The sequence below is a fragment of the Coptis chinensis genome, chromosome 7, assembly GCF_015680905.1.
Source record: "Coptis chinensis isolate HL-2020 chromosome 7, ASM1568090v1, whole genome shotgun sequence".
Classification (NCBI taxonomy): Eukaryota; Viridiplantae; Streptophyta; class Magnoliopsida; order Ranunculales; family Ranunculaceae; genus Coptis; species Coptis chinensis.
This window is the reverse complement of record NC_141462.1, coordinates 30618301-30641743: the sequence shown is the minus strand read 5'-3', so window position 1 is coordinate 30641743 and position 23443 is coordinate 30618301. Positions and strand designations below refer to the sequence as shown.

General features: G+C 36.2%; 1 long non-coding RNA gene and 1 pseudogene across 2 annotated transcripts; both read left to right on the top strand.

The window, feature by feature from the left end:
- Window positions 1-756: 756 nt before the first annotated feature.
- LOC147487085 (uncharacterized) lies at window positions 757-2810 on the top strand. The gene is made up of 3 exons (XR_015201760.1): window positions 757-930; window positions 1134-1278; window positions 1621-2810. It is a non-coding gene; the product is annotated as an uncharacterized LOC147487085 (long non-coding RNA).
- A 284-nt stretch (window positions 2811-3094) lies between these two features.
- LOC147487084 (methylenetetrahydrofolate reductase (NADH) 1-like) lies at window positions 3095-6849 on the top strand (annotated as a pseudogene). Its single transcript, XR_015202390.1, has 4 exons — window positions 3095-3717; window positions 3840-3887; window positions 5899-6232; window positions 6466-6849. The product of XR_015202390.1 is annotated as a methylenetetrahydrofolate reductase (NADH) 1-like (transcript).
- The last annotated feature ends 16594 nt before the right edge of the window (window positions 6850-23443 follow it).

Here is a 23443-nt window from a genome sequence, read left to right as displayed (position 1 = left end):
TAGTTTTACTTACATTTGAGTTTAATTACTTAATTCGTAGGTAAAACTATCATTTTTTCTTTTATCACTAGGGAAGAAAGGAATAAAAACCATTCTGGGTATGGGCGTCTTGCCAGAGGAGCTGGGACCTCTAGGTTTGGGGGTGGCTCGGGAAGGCGAGCTATACAATGACATTGTATTAGAGAGGGTTTGGGAGTGGGTCGGGTGCTTTGCCCGAGCGAATTGGCGGGAAGGTGGCCGGGAGCTCAATGTATAGGGGCAGGCTCGATCTGATCATACCCAACCTAGATAGTTTTGAGAAAGGGTTGAGTCTGGAAGTTGAAGTGGGGGGTAAGGAAAAAGTGGTTGCTAGAGAGAGTGGTAAACTGGCTTCTGTGAGGAGCAGGGGTGACGACCTAGATCGCAACCTCGTCTATGTTAGTGAGAAAATTGAGAAGAAGCATGCAATTAAATGATCTGACTGCAACTCAGGTCGGCACTGATAAGAGCCAAAAACTGTAGTTTTAACCCCTTAATATCATTACATTTGGACCAATTATCTTATATATATAAAGCGGATACCAGATTTCCCAATTAGTATCCGTATTCCTGGTTTTACACCAAAGTTTTTAATGGGAAGGGTACCGAAAAGATGGACATCCATTTTTTTTACTCTTTGCATAAAGGGTAAATTGGGAAAAATGAAGTGACGGAATTATAAGCCGAATAATAACCCGAAACAGACGCACCGTTTCGAGTACTTTACCAGTTTATCTACAGTAAAAAAAATTAACACTAAGAAAAAAAAACATATTCTTTCTCCAGCAAAATTATTTTTTTCAAATTCGTTAATTCCTTATTTTATTCTCACCATTTAGACCCCGTTTCCAGATTTGGCTAAAAAGAGATAAAATGATAAGTACGATGTTCCATGGCGATCTTCAGAAACAGGTTTGATTGCATTTTCTTCCCGTCTCGTTCTCTTATGCTTCTTCCTTATTTTTCTTCCACATAAATTTTAATTGTTTGAAAAAATGCCTGAATAACTTTATGTTTAGTTACACTTGAATTTTGCTACTATTAGATTGTTTAATATCAATCAGTTAGCGCTTCCCAAAATCGGTTTAAGGCTTTCGTATTTTTGTCAAACACAGGTCGCTCTTAGAATTTAGAAGGACTGCTAAATTACAATAGTGCCATTCAAAATGGGATTCTGGACAGTTGATCATAAATTTGCAAGTAACGATGTGATCCGCTTACTCTTTGCTTCTGCCTCGCCTTTGTCTTCGCTATGTCCTGGTAAGTACTGTCTCTGTCTTCTTTTTTCTCCTCTTAGTTGTTACATAGAATGTCTTAATAGATAAAGAAATAAGAACTGGTGTTTGAAATCTATTTTGCATACTTTGCAGTTTAATAAAAGTCCACATAGCATTTTCCTTTCGCCATTTCCCTTTCATGCATGTGTATAGCATCAATGCACGTTCACCCATATATTCTTCTTCTTTAGCCCATAGTTTATTTCCCAATTTCATTTTTTCCATCGCTTTTGAGTTATGTTTACCAGCATTTTTTTTTCCCATATTTAATTTTTCTTTTGTTTAGATCAGATTTGTATTTAGAGTGATTTTATTGTACTTTCAGATTGCAACAGCAGTATCAACAGTTAATCCAGGGGTGTGTGTTTCGCAACTCCCATTTTTCAAGTGTGTTCCTTTCAATTTTCGTCCTTGATGATTATCCCAAGAGTTTAATGCATTATTTGTTACTAAGACGTACTCTGTGTGAACTCCAAAAGTTTAGCCACAGTTTGTGTTGTATAACTCCAAAAGTTCTATAGAATTGCTCTTGTTTTCACTTAGCTACGAACATTCACACCCTTTAATAATAAAATACATTTATGTTGAATTCCTTTTTTTTCCCCTGCAACTATGATAGGCAGTCTGTTGTCTATTTAAAAATAAGTTAGCTATAATGACAGTTGCGCTTGGATCACTTAACAGGTTCTTGGCTAATTAAGGTTTTTTACATCCTAATATTTCTTAAATGTCTGTTACGAGATAAAAAAAGTGGATTCCAGAGAGGATTTCTTAGTAAGAGAGTTAAAGGAAGAGATTGTAGGATCACTGGTCTTATTAGGCAGCTGGAAGTGCAGAAGGAAGAAATTATTCAGAATAAGAAATTGCTTTAGACCATATTGATGGTACAAGAGATGATGCGATTCTGAACAATGGGACTACCAGCAAGACCACAACCTGCATTTAGAACCCGAAGTTGCTATTGGTCTCTTCTCAAGTTGTGAAGATCGATGTTGTTGGTGCATTGAGAGGAATTCCCAGGATATCAGGTATGGGTGCTAGCTTCAGAGATGACATGGGGAACTTCTTACTGGTACTGAGCAGAAAATTATGAGTCCAAATACTTGGTCGTGTATAGCTATGATAGAGAGTGTAGAATGAGCAATTTAACATTGGTTGGGTCTACTTGTGGATTAAATCTGATTCTGTTGCTGCAATTCACTCATTTGGCGAAAACAAGTTGCCATGAAGAGCCCATCCAAGGTGAAATATATGTAAGAAAAGCTGCAAGCTATAAGGATGACAACCAATTACAGAGAAGTTAAAATCGTGGCAGATAAAGCGGCTAAGTTCGGAGCAACATTGGCCCAACAATGAGTTTTTAGTGATCCAGGGAAGACCGACATGGTTGAACAGATGGGACGTACCTGATCTAGACTACTACAGGTGTAAAGATAGATAAAAAATGTGCATGTTTGAATATTTTTGGCAGGAGCTGTCTTAAATAAACACTACCCGGTGTGATTTTGTTTGTAACTCGCACTGCAAATTCTCCCTCTTTTACATTATATAAAATATTGCTGACTTGCAAAAACCTTTAATATATAGAAAAATGATGGGCCGAGTGAATAGTGAATGTGTGTGGACGTAGGGACATTTTGGTCATTTCATTTTTTAAAATTATTTTTTTAACTTTTGAAAAGTAAAATAGTAATTTAATGTTTATAAACTTTTAAAAAAAATTCTGTAGATCCCACGTGGATACCACGTGCACAGTAGCAAGTAATTCATATATACATTTCGACTCTCCAATCTCCATCACTTAAAAAAACCCAAATAGGCGCACCTTTCCATCGCTCCATAAATCACAACGAAAAAAAAACGGCACACAAATTCTCAAAACTCTTTTTCATCCCAACCTCCTCATTCCGACTCTAAAAAATAATCTTTGCAAAACAGACACCGTTTGGCAGAACTTTTTGGGTTTTCCACCATCTCTTTTAATTAGTTCCCGTATTGGAAAACATCTTGCATCTGAACCGGAAGCGGAGGTGGAAAGAACAGAGGTTATTTCCGCACCAGAGCGAGTTTTTTTTTCGGTAGGTAGCGGGGATGGAAGTCACACCAGTGCTAATCCAGTTGTTTATTACCACCACCATCATGCAGTTACGAGAAGTGATTGTGATTCCGTTTTGGATGTCCCAGATGCAGTGCATGTTCATAGGGATTCAATTTCGGAGTTCGAGTGTTGATGTGTAGCGAAATCGGAATAGACTCAAATCCGGGATTCTCGGGGTGGGATGGCAATATTTCCGATCGATAGGAGGGATAAGAATAGGATGGATAGATTCGTCCCTTTTCAGGCTGGGTTACTATAAGGGTTTATCGTTCCGCTTCTCCTACTGGTATTCATGGTCACTCCAAACATAGAAATTTCATCTAGGTAATCCCGCTTTCCTCATACAGGTATTTCACTGCTTTGATGTTTTTTTTCTTTTCAGTTTTATTTTTTGCTTCTTTTCCCACTTTAAGTATTCGCTAATATCGCTAATCTGCATGTTACAGGCTTACTGTGTATGTTTGCGCGCTTCATTTTCAGTATCATACTCAAAGGTGAGTTTATTTTTTAAGGGATTGTTTCAATTTAAATAATGCTATAGTTTATCTTAGACTTGCAACCCGCAACTTCATGTTTCAATCTCAGACTTGCAACTCCATAAATCACAACTAGATTAGCCAATTAAAATTAGTAGATTCTTTTAGTAATATTCGCAGAACAGACACACCGTTTGGCCAATTAAAACCCGTTCCTCTTCTTCTCCAAAAAAAAAAAATAACATCCTGAAACTCTCGGCCATGAATCTATTTTTGGGTTTTCCACCGTATTTTCCCAAAAAAATAATAATGATGTTCGTTTCTCTCGGACACAACTCTATTCAATCTCGTTTTCCTCATACAGGTATTTCACTGCTCTAATTTTTTTTTTTGGTTTTATTTTTGGCTTTTTTCCCACTTTAAGTATTCGCTACTCTGCATGTTATAGGCTTATTGTGTATGGTTGCGCACTTCATTTTCAGTATCATACTCAGATGTGTGTTTATTTTTTAAGGGATTGTTTCAATTTAAATAATGCTACAGTTTTTCCTAGACTGGCAACCCACAACTTCATGTTTCAATCTCAGAGTCAGGGTCTTCTGAAGAGTTTAGCATTTAATTTTTGTAGTGTTCTTATTTTCTTAGGGTTTTATTTGGTCGTCATGTGGATAATGACTAATCATAAACTGTGTTTTGATTTTTTTAGGGTGTTATTTGGTTGTCACGTGGATTACAAATAATTGTATGCTCTATAATGGTTCTGTGTGATTTTTCTCGAGAGTTGAAGTACAATTGTCATATAAATTGTACCATGATTTTTCACAATGTTGCTAGCTTATCAATCCAAATATAAGAAAGAACTTGGGATGGCTTTTGATATTCTTAGCTTATTTCTTTGCTCCAAGTATTCATATTCTTAAATAATTATTTACTGCTCTATGCGTGTCTCAAATACTTATGGGATTTTCTAGCTGTAGTTTGTGGATTGTCCATTGGCTTCAAACCTCTTTATCTCTACTTTTGCCATTATGGCTATTGATTCATCCAGAACAATCTAGTAATGTATTGTAACTTTTGTGACAGTTTATGCGACCACGCTCACGTGACAAGAAACTTAAAGAGGAATGGGCTGTGTCACTAAAATCTGTTGAAGATATGTCCATTGGCTTCAAACCTCTTTATCTCTACTTTTGCCATTCTGGCTATTGATTCATCCAGAACAATCTAGTAATGTATTGTAACTTTTGTGACAGTTTATGCGACCACGCTCACGTGACAAGAAACTTAAAGAGGAATGGGCTGTGTCACTAAAATCTGTTGAAGATTTTCATGATGTATGATTTTCATTTCCATTTCATAGTATTACTGTGCCTTCCAATTTCTTTAGCTTAAACAATTCCATGAGAAAATATTTCCTCATTTGGTTCTTGATGCATCAGAGATTTATGCAATGGTGCCTAAGAAAACTTAAAAGCAATCCATGGTCAGAGTTAGATGGTCTCCAGCCATAGACAAAGATCATTAATGAACAATTGGGAAGCATTAATTTGAAGAGTTTTCTGACCATCAACAGCCACCCATCTGTTAATGCAACAAAATTTGATTCTCCTTCTGTTGGCGAGTAGTATATTATTTAAGCCATGCACCATCTTATAGCATCATCGTTTGTTGTTACTGAAGAAATTACGAGATGTTCTTTATATTAGATTACCGTCACATTGTCTATTTGGAGTTGTGAACTTCTGATGATTTTTTGCGTTTAAAAAGACATGTTGAAAACCTATGTTTCTTTTTGAATGCATTTCTTTGGTATCTATGTAAATTTTGTTTAGAAGAGACGTCCCTTGCCATCTTTGCTTTTCAGCAACTATGGTGGATGATGCATTCCATTTTCTTTTTCGTTTTGGGATTCCTCTTGGAGAGCTATTGGATGAAATAACCTGTAGCACTTGGGGATTCTGTTAATATCTACTCTTATGAGAACTAGCATGAGTAGGTCGTTTCAGTTACTAACATGCATTCTTCACAGGATGGGGTGGACCTGGTGGCTATGTTTATCAGAAGGCCTATGTGGAGTTCTTCTGTTCTCAAGGGCAATTAAATGTATTGATTGCGAAACCCAAGGCTTTCCCATCCCTTACTTAGGTAGCTGTGAACAAAGAAGGGAAATCTATTTCAAATGTTGGACCAAATGATGTGAACGCTGTTACATGGGGAGTATCCCAACAAAGGAGATCCTCCAGCCTACCATTGTGGATCCTGCCAGCTTCATAGTGTGGAAGGATGGAGCATTTGAGATCTGGACAAAGGGTTGGGCACGTCTGTATCCAGAGGATGATTCATCAAGGACATTGTTGGAACAGGTAACACCATTTAAAATCTATCATTTCTCCATGGGTGCATATTCAGACCTTTGTAACATTGCCCAGACTCCTGATTCGTTTTAGTTACTCATGACTTAAAGGGGAGGCGACCTCCCTTTATAGAAAATCTTAGTAGCAATAGTAGCAATGCAGAACTTTTCATAGTCTGTCCTGCATTCTTAGTTTTGTCATGTAATACGTGGTCAACTAACATAGTATTCATATCATTACAGGTGCAAAACAGTTACTACTTGGTGAGCTTGGTTGACAATGATTATATCAAGGGGGACCTCTTGACCGTTTTCAATGAAGTATAACCTTTTCTCATCCTACTTTTCTGCTATAAAAGTTCCTGTTGCAGCCACCAAGACATTTGTCTCCAGTTTGCATATGATAAGTTGATTGTCAGCAGAAGCCAAAGTAAGAGTAGTAGTAGGTTGCATCGTGTTGGAAGTGTATTGCTTGCAATTTTATTTTTGATATGTGCATTCTATTCTCCCTACTAATGCAAATTGCATCCAAAAGGGTCCAGAATTTTCTAATTTATTCGCATTTAATTCTTGAATTGTATTAAAAATTATGTTGTTATCATAGTGAAAGATCCCACTTCCATGTCAGTGAATTCGGATTTCGACAATGCCCACAAATATATCTTCTGAGCCAAGATTAACAAATGTATTCCAGCAAAGAAAAAAAAAACAAAAACAAAAATATGCCTTTATGATACATTCATCGCCCTTTTCTATATAGTTCATCCATAGGACGATAGGATAACTAACATTAATATGTTAACATCCGACAAATTGTCAATATTGTAGAGCAAAACGATTTAATAAATCTTCCAAGGCCAACAACACCTGATTAACTAAAAGAGTTGTTTCTTGATCAAAGTGAATGTGGACAACATTTTAGAGAAAACATATGTTCTTACAATCATATTTTTTTAATTTACTTCGATGGGTGTTGACCTAGATAAAAAAATTGCAAGTGGTAGGGATGGTGTTTTTTTATATCGTGCACGGGGTTCTATTTATCACAGAATAGGGACCCTCTTACCAACACCTGGTAGCAAACCTAGATTTTTGCAACTGTATGTCTTTGACACTGATCATGAGATTGGAAATCGTCATGCTGAAAATGAAAATTTAAATATACACATTATTTCTAAGATAAAATCTATCTTGAATAATTACAATAATCCATTTGTAGGCGTGTTTAGACAAATTGAATAGAGGGATGACTTACAACAATGCAGACTAATCATTAAATAGTTGAAAACTGATCGTAGGGAACACACATTGCCAACAGAATTGCAAGTCGCCGCTGTCTTGATTGGTGATAATGATCTAGAACTATTGGAACCAAGAGATATAATAGTTCAAACACAGACAGGTCATATTCCTCCAATTCCAGACACCGCGGGATATTACAATCCATTACAGTATCCTCTTTTATTGCCATTCGGTGAATATGGGTGGGATCTAAGTGTATATCGTAGTAGTATAAGAAGAATTAGTTATCGTGCTTACTATTCTTATATTCTTCAAATATAAACTTCTTCTTTGCTTTTTGCAATATTTTACGGTCTTCCCTTTTTAAAATCAAATTTATTTTTATAATTATGAATAATTCTTTCATTCCATATTCTAGATTCGTCCTTGCGAGGTATCTTTGTTCCTTCTTGGTTGTCACCTTATTCAACAATTTGCTGTTGACATCCGTATAAAAATAGAAACAATGACACTCATATATTATTGTGAAAATCAGGCAAACATTAGAGCTGAATCCACTTTATTACATTACAACAATCATTTGTAAGAATTAAGTTTCTAATTTTCCATGCTCCTGCACTTATGCCAAACAACCAAGAGTTCATTTGCAAATTTCATCAATATAATACCTATTTTTTTGGTAAATTAGTTTGTGGCATATGCACTAATATTTACTAAATTACAGACTGCTAAATACCTCTTCGAATATATTTATTCGCACCATGGCAGAGGAGCAAAAATCAAATCAGACAAAAAACACAACTAGCGTATTGAAGTGTTTTTTTCTTATTGAAGTTTTTTGTCAGACCTCTACCTGTATTAATCTAAAACATGTTACATAATATATCTATTCAAACCAATATAATACGTTACTATTCTAATTTACATGGAGTTCATTCTTTTGATTTTCTCTACCCAATTTTCTTTCCTAGCATATGCAATGCACGTGCCCATTTACTAGTGTGTATAATAAATATGAGTTAGTACTATTTACGTGCATTTATGTATTTCAGGCATTAGAGTCAAATATGTGAAGAAACACGTCACTTTTGCGAGATAAAGGAGCAAAGGTTGGTTGCTAAGAAGTTCTATGATTAAAGGCCAAGATTCAAGGAGAAAAATTCTTTTTAAAGCCCGGTCAAAGCTGAAAAGTCAAAGTCAACACGGGCAGAAATAGAGCAGAAAAGTCAATAGAACTTCTACAGGCCATATCTTTGGACTCAGACCTCGGAATTGGGCCTACCTTATGTCAAAACGACTGTCTTGGAAAGAGCTTTCTAATGGTCTAAGCCTTAAACCAATTAGAGGAGCAAAAATGGACGAAAAGGCTGTTGAAGTCATTTCCAACTGAAAACCCCTTTATGGATTGAAGTAATGACGTTTTGGGCTCGATTTTCCGGCCCAAAACATGGCTTCTAAGCCCATGCACGAAATTATGGATCTAGCCTCTTCTATATAAAGAGACTAAGACTTAGCTCTTAAGTTACTTAGTTACTTAGTTAGATAATTGAGAAATTTAGTTCTAATTCATAAAATTAGTTTTTAGAATCAGATTTAGTTTATAATAAAGAATTAGCTTTACATTTCAACTTAGTTTTATAATTCAATACTTAGTTAGCTTTAGTTTGTCTTAATTTCATAATTAGTTAGTCATAAACTCAAGTTCTGGATTAGTTTTAATTCAGTTTTAATACATTTTGAATCATTAGACTATTGTCCATTAGATTAATAAAGTAATTGTTATTCATTAAATAATATCTTGTTCTTATTGTTCTTGTTTTAGAAATGATAGTTTAATGAATCAAGGCTAAAACCTCAATTAGAGGGGTTTGAGAAAGCCTTGATGAAAACTTGATTGTATTAGCGTAGAAATGGTTGTAAGAATCTATTCCATTCTAGAAAGTAATTAATTCACCATGAGAATGGGTTTGATTGCTTCACATACTGATTGTTAGTTGGTAGAGATTACGATGAACAATTAGGGATTAGAAAGACACAATTGTTATGTGAAAATATTGCAATTCGGATTACAACGAATTCTATGCTAGTTTATTAAGTCGAATCAAGGTGGAATCAAATTCCCCTAATTCATTCTCATATTGTCATCTTAGCATTGAATTTCCGTAGTTGATTTACAACATCTTGATTAAGTTAATTCACCATCGTAGTTAAATAATTTCTATCATTACTCTCATTGATTTTGATAGAACCGATAAACGTAGTTAACTTTAATTCTAAAGAACTAGAAGTGGACTGAATTCTCTACTCCAATTATATTTCATTGATAACGAGAGTAGATAACTTTGATATTAAGCATGGATTAGTTCTAGTTTTACTTACATTGAGTTTAATTACTTATTCGTAGGTAAAACTATCGTTTTTCCTTTTATCACTAGGGAAGAAAGGAATAATAACCGTTCTGGGTATGGGTGTCCTGCCAAAGGAGCTGGGACCTCTAGGTTTGGGGGTAGCTTGGTGAGGCGAGCTGTACAATGACATTGTATTGGAGAGGGTTTGGGAGTGGGTCGGGTGCTTTGCCTGAGCGAACTGGCGGGAAGGCGGCCAGGAGCTCGATGTGTAGGGGCGGGCTCGATCTGATCATACCCAACCTAGATAGTTTTGAGAAAGAGTTGAGTCTGGAAGTTGATGTGGGGGTAAGGAAAAAGTGGTTGCTAGAGAGAGTGGTAAACCGGCTTCTGTGAGGAGCAGGGGTGACGACCTAGATTCACAACCTCGTCTACGTTAGTGACTGAGAAGAAGCATGCAGTTAAACGATTTGACTGCAGCTTAGGTTGGCACTGATAAGAGCCCAAAACTGTAGTTTTAACCCCTTAATATCATTACATTTAGATCAATTATGTGTATAAATATGAGTTAGTATTGTTTATGTGCGTTTATGTATTTCAGGCATTGGAGTCAAATATGTGAAGAAATACGTCACTTTTGCGAGATAAAGGAGCAAAAGTTGGTTGCTAAGAAGTTCTATGATTAAAGTCCAAGATTCAAGGAGAAAAAACTTTTTTAAAGCCCAGTCAAAGTTAAAAAGTCAAAGTCAACGTGGGCAAAAATAGAGCAGAAAAGTCAACAGAACTTCCACAGGCCGTATCTTTGAACTCAGACCTCGGAATTAGGCCTATTATATGTAAAAACGACCGGATCGAAAAAAGCTTTGTAACTGTTTAAGCCTTGACCCAATCAGAGAAGTAGAAGTGGATGAAAAGGCTATTACAGTAATTTCCAATAGAAAAACCCTTTTTATACTTATGTAATTAGGTTTTGGGCTTAATTTAAGGGCCCAAAACATGGCTCCAAAGCCCATGCACGAAAATGTAGACCTAGCCTCTCTTATATAAAGAGGACTAAGGCATATACTGAGATAGACTTAGACTTAGATAGATATAATTAATTAGAGATAGATAGTTAGAACTTAGACTTAGTTATTAGTTTAAAAACTTAAGTTATTTATTGTTCTTCAGTATTCATTAGATTAATAAAAGAAAGTTTGTTCTTCATTATGTTTTCTTCTTATTTATATGTTTATGATAGTCTAATGACTTCTAGCTAAACCTCCATTAGAGGGGTTTGATGAAGCTTGATGATGACTTGATGTGTTAGTTAGGATTATTGATTTTAAGAGTTTCACTATAGTAGGATAGTTGATTCGCCATGAGAATAGGTTGGACTTCCTTACATGCTAATTATTAGTTGGTAGAGATTGCCATGAGTAATTAGGGATCAAACACTTAATCTTATTTGATTAGGATTGCAATAATCTAAACTAGCATATTAGGAGTACATCAAGTGGATTCAAATCTCCCTAATCCCTTCTCCATATTCACATTTCAATATTCAATTATCATAGTATAAGTTAATACATCTTATTTAAGTTCAATTGCCATATTAGATAATTCCATTCATTACTCTCATTAGTTTTGTTAAGATCGATTAAAACTAGCGGAAACTTACGTTTAAAGGACTAGGAGTGGAACAAATTCTCTACTCTATATATTTCACGATTCACGAAAGTAGAACTTTGATAGTTTAGAGTAAAATTCTTATGCTTTACTTCTGTTTAAGTTTAATTAGTTAAGTAGGAGAAAAACATAAGTTTTACAATTTATCAAATGGCACCGCTGCCATCTTAGTTCTGTTTAAATTCGTTTCCTTTAGTATTTTCGTTCCTACCAAAATCCCATTAAACCCACCCACCCTTGTTTGGTTCTGATTGTGTTTGTTTGGTTCAGAAATATTTTTTTTAGAATTCTACACAAAGCGCGCCCATGCCCATAGTAGGCTATCTCGGGAGTGCGCACACCCTAAATTCAGAAAGTAGACATTGGTTCAGGCAAGAGCGCGCCCGCGCCCACTTCTGAATTAGCCCAATTTTCACAGGTTAGTTTCCAACTCACTTCGTTCAAGTTATTAAGTGTTTACAACTTCGTGAATACACTATGATTGGGTATACGAGACGCTATTCAAACACGTAGCGAGGCATTTAGGTACTCCTGCTGCCACTCCTCGTCTTTTCTGTTAGAGGATTTTTTCTAGCATATCAGGGTTGTTTGACTATTGATAGTGGTTTGTTTTATATTGGTCGTATCCTTGCATGAGATTAAGGTCCGGTACTAGTAAACCATCGTCTGTTATTTATCGCAAACGTCAACGCACACACCTATCTAGAATACCACACACTACACCTACAAAAATGGCTAACGAAACAAAGACTCCTCTCTTTGACTTTTATAAAGCCCTTAATGATAGCCCTAAGTCTTGCATCATTCTTGCAGACCCAGTAGGGGATTTTTGCATCCCCCCGAATATATTTAATTTGTTATCAGTTTTTCATAGGCTAGACCATGAGAAGCCTTATCAGCATATGCGCAGGATAGAACAAGCTATTGCCACATTTCATCATCCTGCTGTTGGTTCGGAGCAAATTAAATTGAGGGTGTTTCCTTTCACCCTCGTCGATAGGGCGTCATCTTGGTTAACTGCCCAAGCACCTAATTTTGTGGACTCATGGGCCAAACTTGTTCAATTATTCATGGAACAATTTTACCCACCACTAAAGACAGATGAAATGCTTCAAAAGATTCATTTCTTCCGCTAGAATCCTCATAAATCCTTTTCAGAGGCCTGGAATCGGTTCACTGATCTTCCCATCGAGTGTCTACATCATAACCTTGCGAAAGACACGCTTGTTCGTGCCTTTTTCAAAGGGTTGTTACATCACCATAAAGAGGTTCTTGACATAATGACTGGGGGTAGTTTCCTTAGTAAAGGTGCCTCTGAGGCTTATAGGTTCTTGGAAGATCAATCTAAACGTCAAAATAACTAGGGGAGGGGTAATGACATCCCCCATTCCAGTAATTCTTCTTCCACAGTTAAGGCTGCCAGTATGTTTGAGGTTAAATCTGATCCTGACAGTACAAGAAAAAATGTTTTATAACACTCTTAAAAACAGTGACAATAAGTCTTTTGTCACTATTTTTTTCCCCCCAAAACCGTGACGAAGTGGGGGTCATTTTTTTCCCCCAAAACCGTCACAAATATTCCCCTCTAGATATGCCTATTTCCACCACATAAAACAGTCACAAATACTTAAAACCGTCACAAAAAAATCATTATTTTTGTGACTGTTTTGACAAAACAATAATGTAATCAAGTTGTAACCCAAAAAGAGACAACTATACATGGCGGTTTGGTTAAAAATGTGATGAATATATTTGCTTTTTCAAAATAAATAATAATGAATACACGTGAAAACAAAAACCGGCATTCCACATTGAATTGAACCTGCACGGATAAAAGTTTCCTAAACAAACATAATACATTAAGTTTCAAAATATTATTCACAAACAATAATTCTTTTGAGACTTTACAAATAAACCAAGACATACTTGGATAACCGATATATGTATTTGAATATAAATCGAAATTAAACATCCAGTAGAATTAGAACAATAATCATCCTAGCTCGCCAAAGCACAACACATTTTTGGATGAAGCCAACAAACTTGTATCGTTCCTATTAGGCTACACCTCTGGCACGACTACAATATTCCATAGTACCCAACAAGGCAAGGACTACCCTCAGTCTAGCTCCATCTACAACTTGCTTTTCATATGCATCCTCTACATGCAAAACAATTAGCAAGTGTAAGTCAATACTTCTGTGTCCTAAAGTGAATGCTTTTCGTATTTAAACTAGCCAAGAGCAAGAACCGAAACAAATGAAGAGTACATTTCCAAAGAAATGATAATGTGGAGTATTTATCACCTTGAACCCTTGGAACGAATCAGTAGTGCAAAATCTAAATGACTTATGGTGAAGGAAATTAAGCTTACACATGGAACATAACACCAATAAAATAATATACATAAAAATAACATTTATTAAGTTTGAGCTACCTCTTTTTGCCAATTAGTTTGAAACAAGATCGCCAACAGAATGGCCAACAGAATGACTGTTTGCATCAGGACACCTATTAACATTCCTAACCAGATCCCTATACACAATTGGAATTTAATCAAACTATCTATGTTGAGTTTTTGATGAAATTATCTGGAAGTGGTAGTTATTTAAGGATATTACCTGAGACCCAAAGTTGAACTTGTAACGAAGAAAGGTAGCTATAGGAAGCCCAATTATGTAGTAGCAAACAACATTTATAAATGCAACTTGGTGATAGAGTTATATACTAAAAGCATTACTTTTGTAATAACTCTAATTCTTTATATTTTGAATGAGAATCATATGGGCAAATGTTATGCATATTATATATGTTATTAGTTATATGCATGCGTCTAATACTTTATGTTGTAGATGATATGGTGTGTGGTGACACATAGAAGATCATATCATCAGTGCCTTATAAAGTATAAGTAAACGTTCACAACCTAGATGGATTTGGACAAACCATTGGTACGGTTGTAGTATAATTTGGTATTAGTCTATCTTGACTACATGATTACACTAGTACACTTTGTGTATATTGAACAGGACCAAGTGAGGTTGATTATCTTTATACTGACTATATAAAAGAACAAACACCTCTGTTATTATGGATGTTTGTCCTCTTAATCCAGATATAATAACGGGCACTTACATGCATTGTACATTGCTTTAAATCATCAATGAGTAAGATTCATTTGGGAATCAACAAACTCGATGGATTGGGTAATGACATTGTATGTAAGGTATGTTGTTGATTATAGAAGGAATCCGTGACCCGCAGGAAGTCGGGTTGATGATGTCCCCTTGAAGAGCTCATAAGGATTGTCATGTAAATCCTGCAGGTGGATTTAATCTGACATGACAATGAGGTTGAGTGGTACTACTCAAGGACATAAGAAGTTGATTAATGTAGTTGTCAGTAACTTGACTTAATCAACGGGTATTCAATATCTTAAACACGGGGAGATCAACGAGCATATAATATGGAGCCCATAAACGTAATTTTGGGATTAGGGCGGTAGTGCAACAATGACCTTTAGTGGAATAAGCCATTTGTTGACGGACTTAGGCCGTGTGTTCTGGGCGAACATGGGAAGCCCAAGCCCGTCAGGAGACCTAACCCTAATTTCTCCTCATGGTCCCTGTTGTAGCCTATATAAAGAAACCCCTCTTTCTCTGGCTGAAACACTCAGGTTTTGCTCAAGAAAAGTGAGCTCCTAAATTCGGTTATGATCTTGTGAGTGAGAGAGGCCAAGAGAGAAAGAAGGGGTTGGAAGATCGTTGCCCACACAATGTCCATTCTAAGGATAGGAATACAATAGAAGATCAAGAGGTCGCTAATTCGTAGAGCTTGGATTCTCAGAGAAATCACAGCTGATCAAAGGTATGATTTCTAACAAAATCGTGAACACCCTTTATTCCGCTGCGCATGGGTTTTCGCAGTTTGTAGTAAATCATTACATGAAACCATAACGGTTCCTACACTTGGAATTGCCACCCTGCACGAACAGTGATACCTACGTGTTCAAGACAAGATTCTTAGCTAGACTTTACAAACCATGGTATACCGAGATTCTTAGCTCCTAGCTCATTTTGAGACCTTGACACTGAGAGAAATCAAGAGTATAGGCAGGACGAGTAGGACACCACCTAAAAGAATTATGCTAGATCCATCTTTAACACTCAAGAAATGGTATACTCACAAAAGGATTATCTCCCAAAGCTTGCTTAACTTCAAGTACCATTTTACTGGTCAATTAAGAGTGAATAACAACACGGTTGCCTACAACAGAAAATCAGAAAAGACTTAATTGCTTACAAAATATGAGATGCATCCAGAAGTCCAAAAAAAAAATGATAAAACAGGTTTTTAAACATTCATACTAGTTCACCTAGTTGTTGGTTGTTTACTCCTTCAAGGTATCTATCCTGTGCCATTTTATCAATAAGTTTTCACACTGTTGTCTGGTTGGCTTCTGCATCTAGCCTTGTTACAGTCACATAATCTATAGGTAGAGCATGATACAAGGCATATATACATTACAATTTGGACATTTAAAATAGAGCATGTACCTATCTTGACAAGTTAATAATAGATATGTATGTGTTGAACAATGTAAATATGAAGTCTTGGTGTGTGAGTGATAAGCCAAATTTATTGGTAAGGCACATCCAGATTTACCTTGGCTAGTGTTATGTGTACTTTCTCCATTTACCTTCAGTCAAAGTTTGCGAAATTCAAAATAGAAGTCGTTAAAATCTGATCGTGTTAATTCACTATTGCAAATTATTTAGGCGCTAAAGTGAGGGCTTGTTCTAATGACCCCGAAGTTTAATCCCCCAAGATGATCCATACACACCGTCCAGCTAGACCTTACCCTTTTCTAGACCTGACTCCCTAAACCATCCATCTGACTCTTATGGATAAAAAATGACAAGACCAATGATATCTAATTTAAAATTCAGTTTATGATTGAATAACAACTTCAAGGGAAAAACCTTCATGTGCGCCAATAATGATTGATTTTCAACATGTCCATCACTCTGGAAACTATGGAGGGTTGTTAATAGAAGGGAAATCCAGTAGCTTCACTAAAAACTCTCTGAGTAGCATTATTTACACCCAGGATGTGCCACAAGGCTCCAAAAGTCCCACACTTTGCATCCGCCTGAAGCTTATAATGATATCCCAAAACGTTTGAAACCATCCCACTTTTTAGAAGTTCAACCAAAGCTCCCAATTCTTCTGGATGAGTCTAGCACAATTTGAAAATTGAATCATCTAGTGGATGAATAATTTACACTGAGTCTTAGACAACTAACATGCCAGCATGTAAACTAATCAAAGCATGCATGCAAACAATGACAATTACTCTTTGATGCAAGTACTTGATAAATCTGAAATGGAGGAATGTTCCTTGACCACTTCATAAGTTTTTCCATCACCAACAATACGATAGTTTGTACACGGACAAAGATACCAATCTAAAGCCCCCGAATGGCCTTTGGCAAATTCCATAAAAGATTCAACACCCTTTAGATATACTTAGGGACATGGACTTATTTCTTTCATCCATGCCTTGCTTGGAGGAAGAGAAGACATTTACCTCACAAGTCTTAGATCACTGCCTACTTCTATTTCACAAAAACAAGCCAAAATTATTTTATAAGAAACATTTTGCAACCCCAAAATGCAAATAAGATGTAATGAAAAACAAATGCATAAATAACAATATGAAAATGTAATAATTAACATGCTAAGATAGTAAGATTCAAAGGTAATAATTAGAAACAAGTATGACCAAATGATTATCATCATAAAGTCTCATACATAACATGCTCATATTCAGAGGGATTAACATTCCAAGAACCCATGTGACATTCATAAATAACTTAGCTCTTAGCCCATACAACCTCAATCAAAAAAATAAAATGGAATGCAATCAATGATCGAAATCTAACTAGCATTTCATATGTGTTCAAATGACCACTATATAAACTAACAAATGAAAAGGAAAACATAAGAAGAAGAAGAAGAAAAAAGAATAATTTCCCCTTAATATTCAACGAACTAGTATTATAAGGAGATTCCTTACAATTTTCTAACAACACTTAAATAACAATTTTTGAAGGAGGTAATGTACCAAGTGGAGATACACGAAAAGCCAAGAAGGAAGCACCTCGTCATAAGCCTATAAGAAACAAAGTCAAGGTAAATTTTGTTAAATTTACAAAAATAAGAACTTACACTTCCACAAAATAATTCTGCATTGCTAAACTAGTGTCAAATAGTAACAAACAAATACGTAACATTCCAACATAGTGTTTAAAAACATAGTGACAAATAAATTCTTGAAATTGTGTTTAAGAAAAGAGTCTCTGCTCACATAGTCTCAACAGTATAAAACATTTGTGTTTCTGCACAACTACATATGAATCTTCCTCAAGTATACAGTAAGTGTAAGGACATTAGGATCTTTGAGACAAATGGAGTTTTCTAAAAAATAAAAAAGGGAGTTGATAATTTAAATCACTTGTATTTCCAGCTCTAGATGTAAATCTTGCACATATTACCATTAAGCTAACCAACTTACTAAACGGGCTTCAACAAAGTTTCAAACTTGATACTTATGGAACCTAGAAAAAACAATAAGCTCACAAGCTTGTATCATTAGTTTCAATTTCTAATAGGAAAAAAAGAGATGGTTAACATTCTATTATTATTCTAACAAAACCCATGACAATTTAATAAGGTTAGATAATAAAATCACATCAAAATACACAACAAAGACATAAGCTTTTACATTTTAAGTGATGAAGAAATCCTATATAATAATAAAAACATAATAAACCCAAAAATTTAAGAAATTTGCACAACCCTTGAGTAGAAATTGGGGTTCTAGCAAAAACAAAAATTGGTGAGAGAGAGAGAGAGTGTGTGGGTTACCAAATCTTGAGACAGATGCAACTCTTGCCAATTTTGAGAGAGATTTGATGCTCTTACTGTCAAACACTCAAACCACTACCACCAAAGATTTACTGTCAGAGCCCTCCCACCAAATCCTCACTTTCTTCTTATATTAGGGTTAGTGAAAGAAAGAAATACTATGTGGGGTAGTCAAATATTAGCGAAATATTGAGCGCGAAAAACACAAGAGCAATCACTTTCTCTCTAAAATCATCTACGACAGTCACCGAACTGGAAGAGCACAATGTCTCGTCTCTGATTTGGGATGAGAACTTCTATCCTTTGCTCAACTGAAGTCAACATAAAAAAACTATATGACGGGGTTCAAACAATTTAAGACAGTAATTATTGCTCCTAATTGGAGATGGGGTATATAGTCCCAAGAGTGTGTCCTAATTCTTAAATCCTGGTGTAGTCGCCAAGTGTTATTTTTTTTCTTGTTTCTAAGAGACAGTTACTTAGAGTTTGAAGGAAGTGGGAGACAGAGGGAAGTGAGAGTGAACGTGGGTGTGTGGCGTTTCGAATTAGTTGTTTTTTAGTAGAGTTGTGGGCGCGCTGGACCAAAACCTAGTTGGGTCAAATAATGGGTCAAACGGTCACTTAAGGGTCGGATAATATGTAACTATTTTAGTGAAATAGTCACAAATAGTTCTCCACACATGTACACCTTCTTTAGAAAAAAACAATTTGTGACCGTTTCGAAAGAGCATGTCACTAAAAACTTTTTAAAACAGTCACAAAAAGCCTTTTCTGCCATTTGTGACCATTTCGAACAGAACAATCACAAATAACATTTTAAAACAGTCACAAAAAACCTTTTTTCTACTAGTATGAGCTGAAAACTTTAACTGAATCTCTCACTAAAAAGGTAGAAGCCATTTCTGTCCAACAACAACCTACCCCTGTCATGGACGTCAACATTCTTCCATGCAATTTCTGTTATAGCCTTGAGCATCCCAACTCCTATTGTCCTCTAGTCTATGAACAACCATCTGCTCAACCAAACAATGCTTGTTCCATTAATAGCGAACCTAACACACTTTGGAGACAGCATCCCAACTTTGGTTGGAGAAATAATCATCATGTTACACCTCCAGGGTTTAATAATCAAAATGTTAGGACGCCAAATTACAACCAAGCTCCACCGAGACAAGGACAAGGACAAGGTAATTATAATAATTATAATGCTAATAAAGGTATCATTCCGGTTACTAATAACTATCGCAACCTACCCATTAATAATCAACGTGAGATAGTTCCAGTCACACCACCTGTGACCACTACACCAACACAACCGGATCGTCTCGACGCCTTTATATAGGCTAACCAGCAGATGTTAAAATCCATTAATCAATCTAACTAACAGATGTTACAAGACATTAATCTTTCCATCCAGCTATTAGCCCAAGAGAAAACCCAACCAAAAGGTGTGTTTCTAGGTTAAGCCATACCTAACCCTAAAATGCCAAACACAGCCTTTGAAGTAACCGGTAATCCTAGTAATGACAATATAAACATAGGTGAGCTAAATGTCATCACCACTCTCTGTTCTGGTAGAGTGGTTGATAATGCGGTCACTATGCCTGTGGTAACCCCACCAGTGGTCCTTACACATGATATTTTACTAGATACCGAAGTCGTAACTGATGATCCTACTCCTGTAGAGGTACCAGTTAAACCTCAACCCAAGAAGAAAACAACCAAGGTTAAAACTCCTATTGATCCATATGCTAAATATAGAGAGAACCCACCGTTTCCCTAAAGACTAGCCATGTTATACAAGGATACTAATTTTGATAACATTAGGAAAGTTTTTAAAAATCTAAAGATTAACCTACCTTTTCTTGACGCTATTAAAAATTTACCACAACATGCTAAGTTTCTAAAAGAGTTGTGTACTACTAGGTAGAAGACTAATATACCAAGAGATGCCTTTTTAACTAAACAGTTTCCAACTCTATCTGAATATAATAGAATCGTTAAGTACAAGGACCCTGGTTGTCCTACTATACAATGCACCTTGGGGGATACCCATAGGACGACTGCGCTATTAGACCTGGGGGCAAATGTTAACTTACTCATTTATTATTTATATAAGCAAATAGGTCTCCAAGAGATGCAACCAACTAAAATGACGTTGCAATTAGCTGATCGGTCTATTAAGTATCCTAAGGGTGTTGTTGAAAATGTGCTGGTTAAGGTTCAAGATTTTTACTACCCAGTCGACTTCGTTATCCTAGACACAAAAGTCGCTAACGACTTTGTTCCTATCATTTTAGGGCATCCTTTCTTGGCAACTGCCAACGCGCTCATAAACTGCCACGATGGTTCGATATCCATGTCTTTTTGTCATCTTTCTGTTGAGGTAAATGTTTTCAAGATGATGAAACAGTTACCCGATTCGTCTATAGATGGGGAAGTCAGCATGATCGAGAGCTTAGCTCAAGATTATTTCAATAATGCGTTTCCAAAAATCAGATGCACCAGTTCCTTTCATTCGGTAGTTCTGACTTCGACGATGACTCATACATAGAGGAAGTCAGCGCCCTTTTCAAGTCTACCCCTGTCTTAGATCCTTTTGATGCTCTACCTTCCGAGTTTGAGGACCTCTTACCTAAACAGGTCTTCACTACTCAAGACGAGGATCCTCCGGAATCCTTTTTGCCTATTCCTCCTATCCCTGTGCTTAAACCTCTTCCTTCTGAGTTAAAATATATCCAGCTTGATCCGGATGGTAGTCATCTGGTGATCATATCTTCTCAGTTATCTACTGATGAAGAGGCACGTTTGATTAGGGTGATTAGGGAACATCATTCGCGATCAGTTGGTCCCTGGACAATATTAAAGGGATTGACCCTGGTATATGCACGCATCACATACATTTGGAGGATAAAGCAAAGACTTCACGCGAACCTCAGCGTCGCTTAAACCCTGGTATGAAAGAGATGGTCAAGGAGGAAGTCTTACGGTTACTAGATGAGGGGATCATATATCCCATCTCCGATAGTGAATGGGTTAGTCCTATTCACGTAGTCCCTAAGAAATTGGGGATTACCATTGTTCATAATGTTGTGGGTGAATATTTTTCCATGTGTGTCCCTATGAAATGGAGGATCTGTATTGATTACAGACGCTTAAATGCCATGACACAAAAGGATCACTTTTCTTTTCCCTTTATAGATCAGATGCTCAAACGTCTAGCTTGTCATGCTTATTATTGTTTTTTAGATGACTATTCTGGCTATTTTCAAATCATTATCTATCCTGATGACCAAGACAAGACTACCTTCACATGTCCTTTTGGAACATATGCGTATAAACGGATGCCCTTTGGTCTCTGTAATGCTCCTGGTATATTCCAGTGTATGCTTCATATCTTTAGTGACATGGTAGAGCACTTTATAGAAGTTTTCATGGATGATTTTTCTATCTATGGAGACTCTTTTAGTGAGTGTCTATCTAACCTTTCCCAGGTGTTGACACAATGTGAGAAGACAAATCCGGTTTTAAATTGGGAAAAATGTCATTTTATGGTAAAGAAATGGATAGTGCTAGGTCATATTATATCTAGTGACGGCATAGAAGTAGATAAGGCTAAATTAGATAAGATAGCATCTTTACCTATACCATGGACTGTCCATGACATTAGAGCCTTCTTAGGCCATGCAGGTTTCTATAGGCGTTTTATCAAGGATTTTTTGAAAATAGGTAGGCCTTTAACTAATCTGCTTTTAAAAGAGGCCATCTTTGATTTCAATTTTGACTGCAAGCAGGCTTTTGCAACTTTAAAAGCTGCTTTAATATTTGCACCGATTATACAGCCTTCCGATTGGTCTAAACCTTTCGAGCTTATGTGCGACGCTAGCGATTATGCTGTTAGTGCTGTGTTAGGACAAAAACTAGATGATAAGTTGTCAGTAATTTATTATGCTAGTAAAACTTTAAATGATGGTCAACAGAATTACACTACTACTGAAAAGGAATTTGTAGCTGTGGTTTATTCTTTAGATAAATTCCACCCTTATTTGGTTGGTTCTAAGACCTTAATCTACACCGACCATGCCACTCTTAGGTACCTTCTCGCCAAGAAGGATGCTAAATAGAGATTGATCCGATGGATTCTTCTCCTACAAGAGTTTACTCTAGAAATTAAGGATAAACGAGGGGTAGAAAATGTGGTTGTAGATCACTTATCTAGACTTACCAATGACCGTGATAGTGATTCAGAGTCTATACCTGATTCTTTTCCTGATGAACATCTTTATGCTATTTTTTCTGCACAATGGTATGTCGACATTGTGAATTACTTAGCTTATGATATTATTCCTGATATTTGGTCAAGAAATGAGCATAAGAAGTTTTTGGCAAGAGTTAAGCTATACTACTGGGACGAGCCCTACATTTTTAAGTATTGTGCAAATCAGATTATTCATCGTTGTATTCCCCAGTGGGAATATTATGAAGTTTTATCCTTCTGCCATGACAAAGAGTGTGGTGGCCATTTTAGTGGTATGAAAACAGCTGCTAAAGTTCTTCGATGTGGTTTTTATTGGCATACCCTTTTTTAAGATGCCCAAGTTCATTGCACGATGTGTGTTCGTTGCCAACAACTTGGGCATATTACTAAAAGTAATATGATGCCTTTAAATCCCATTTTGGTATTATAAATTTTTGATGTCTGGGGCATTGATTTCATAGGTCATTTACTTGTTTTCCACGGTTTTGTTTATATTCTTGTTGCCGTGGACTACGTTTCCAAATAGATAGAGGCCATGGCTTGCCGTAACAATGACCATAAGACAGTTGTGTATTTTGTTGAGGAATACATTTTTTGTCGGTTTGGCATTCTTAAAGCCATCATCAGTGATGGGGGAACACATTTTTGCAACAGAGTTGTTGCTTCTTTAGTTAAAAGTACGGAGTTACCCATAAGGTGGCTACTCCTTATCATCCACAAACTAGTGGCCAGGTGGAAGTCTCTAATAGGGATATAAAGAAAATATTAGAAACAACAG